The 2,091-nt window shown below is 53.0% G+C and overlaps 1 pseudogene; it reads left to right on the top strand.

Moving 5' to 3' along the window:
• Window positions 1-332: 332 nt before the first annotated feature.
• LOC134057270 (olfactory receptor 14J1-like) lies at window positions 333-1,395 on the top strand (annotated as a pseudogene).
• The last annotated feature ends 696 nt before the right edge of the window (window positions 1,396-2,091 follow it).

Here is a 2,091-nt window from a genome sequence, read left to right on the forward strand (position 1 = left end):
GAATGCTTATATTCATGCTGAAATAGAGGAAGGTGTAATTAGGAAATGGCACCTGTGTGGGACCATTAGGTCTGACAGCACTGGGGTACAGGGAGCTCTGTTTTCCCTCTGGGCTCCCTAGTGTTCAGACTGAGAGTGATGCTGAAGATGATGCATTAACTCAGCAGCAAAAACCTAAACTTAAAAATAAAAATGTGTAGTGAGGCTTCCCCATAGGAAGATAAGTAGTTTTGACTGGATTCCAGAAATTATTCCATAGGATTGAATGAGAGATATTGCTCCAAGTTTGTCAATTACTTCTTTGAACAGTCCACAATGCCCAGAGTGCAGAAATGTCCAACAGCAGCTCCATCAGGCACTTCCTCCTGCTGGCATTGGCAGACACGCGGCAGCTGCAGCTCCTGCACTTCTGCCTCTTCCTGGGCATCTCCCTGGCTGCCCTCCTGGCCAACGGCCTCATCATCAGCGCCGTAGCCTGCGGCCACCACCTGCACACCCCCATGTTCTTCTTCCTGCTCAACCTGGCCCTCACTGACCTGGGCTCCATCTGCACCACTGTCCCCAAAGCCATGCACAATTCCCTCTGGCACACCAACAACATCTCCTACTCTGCATGTGCTGCTCAGCTCTTTTTCTTTGTGTTCTTCATGTCAGCAGAGCTGTCCCTCCTGACCATCATGTGCTACGACCGCTACGTGTCCATCTGCAAACCCCTGCACTACGGGACCCTCCTGGGCAGCAGAGCTTGTGCCCACATGGCAGCAGCTGCCTGGGCCAGTGCCTTTCTCCATGCTCTGCTGAACACAGCCAATACATTTTCCCTGATTCTGTGCCAGGGCAAAAGCCCTGGGTGAGTTCTCCTGTGAAATCCCCCAGATCCTCAATCTCTCCTGCTCACATTCCTACCTCTGGGAACTTGTTCTTCTTGCTGTTATTTTCTGTTTAGCATCTGGGTGTTTTCTTTGGTGTTTTCTCCTATGTGCAGATCTTCAGGTTTCATGCTAAGGATCCCCTCTGAGCAGGGACAGCACAAAGCCTTTCCCACCTGCCTCCCTCACCTGGCTGTGCTCTCCCTGTTCCTCAGCACTGCAACATTTGCTCACCTAAAGCCCCCTTCAATCTCATTCCCATCCCTGGATCTGTTCCTGTCAGATCTGTACTCGGTGGTGCCTCCAGCTCTGAACCCCCTCATCTACAGCCCGAGGAAACAGGAGCTCAAGGATGGTCTGAGAAAAATCATTGTTCATGCTTTCAGAAGCAAGAAACTTTCATTCTCCTTTCTAGCTCTTACGATGTTTCTCATTAATGTCCACTCTGTGTCCTGTGTATTTTTTTTCTTCTGGCGCATGTAATGTATTTTTGTGTGTTTGTTAACAGGAAAACGTTTGTCTCTAACACTTTCATCTCAGTATTTGCATTTGTAGTGCAAATTTCAGACTATATAGTCCCAGAGCTGTATTGTATACGCGGTTACACAAAATAAAGAACTCTGTATTGCCATGTTTGCCGTGACATCTTTCCTCCATGACTTTTCTGGAGCTACAGGGTCGGTGCCTCAAGGCAGAGCTGGGGAGAAAAAGGAACCCCAGTGCTGTTCACTGCCAGGGAGCCCCAAGGCTTCAGCTCCACAACCTCCTCGTTATGCAGCACACAGAGGGGGCACAGGCTGCAGGAGAGATGGCCAAGGGCTGGGCAGGGCTGGCAGGGCCAGAGGCACCCAGGCCTTTGTCCCCTGGGCTCGGGCAGGGCCTCTGCAGGCCCCACAGAAGGAACTTTCCTGGCAGGGGCCGCACTTTGCTTCTGCCTCGGCCCTCCCTGAGGAGGCTGGCAGGGCTTGCAGGCTGATGCCATTTGTCCTTGCTGCCCCTGCCATCCCACTGCCCCAGCAACAGCCCCGAGCCACCCGTGAGGGACAGGCCCTGCTGTCCCAGGCCTGGGCTCAGCCTTGGCCTTTCTGCTTCCTCCAGCCAGCCCAGGCCTTGCTCAGCATTGCAGTTCCCTGCTCACAGCCTTTGGCTCCTGCAATCCTGCCCTCAAGGATCTGCTCTCCCCAGGCCCTGGGGAGCCTTGGGCACTCCCTGCCCTCACTCA

This window comes from Cinclus cinclus, unplaced genomic scaffold, assembly GCF_963662255.1.
Source record: "Cinclus cinclus unplaced genomic scaffold, bCinCin1.1 SCAFFOLD_32, whole genome shotgun sequence".
In the NCBI taxonomy this organism is placed as follows: Eukaryota; Metazoa; Chordata; class Aves; order Passeriformes; family Cinclidae; genus Cinclus; species Cinclus cinclus.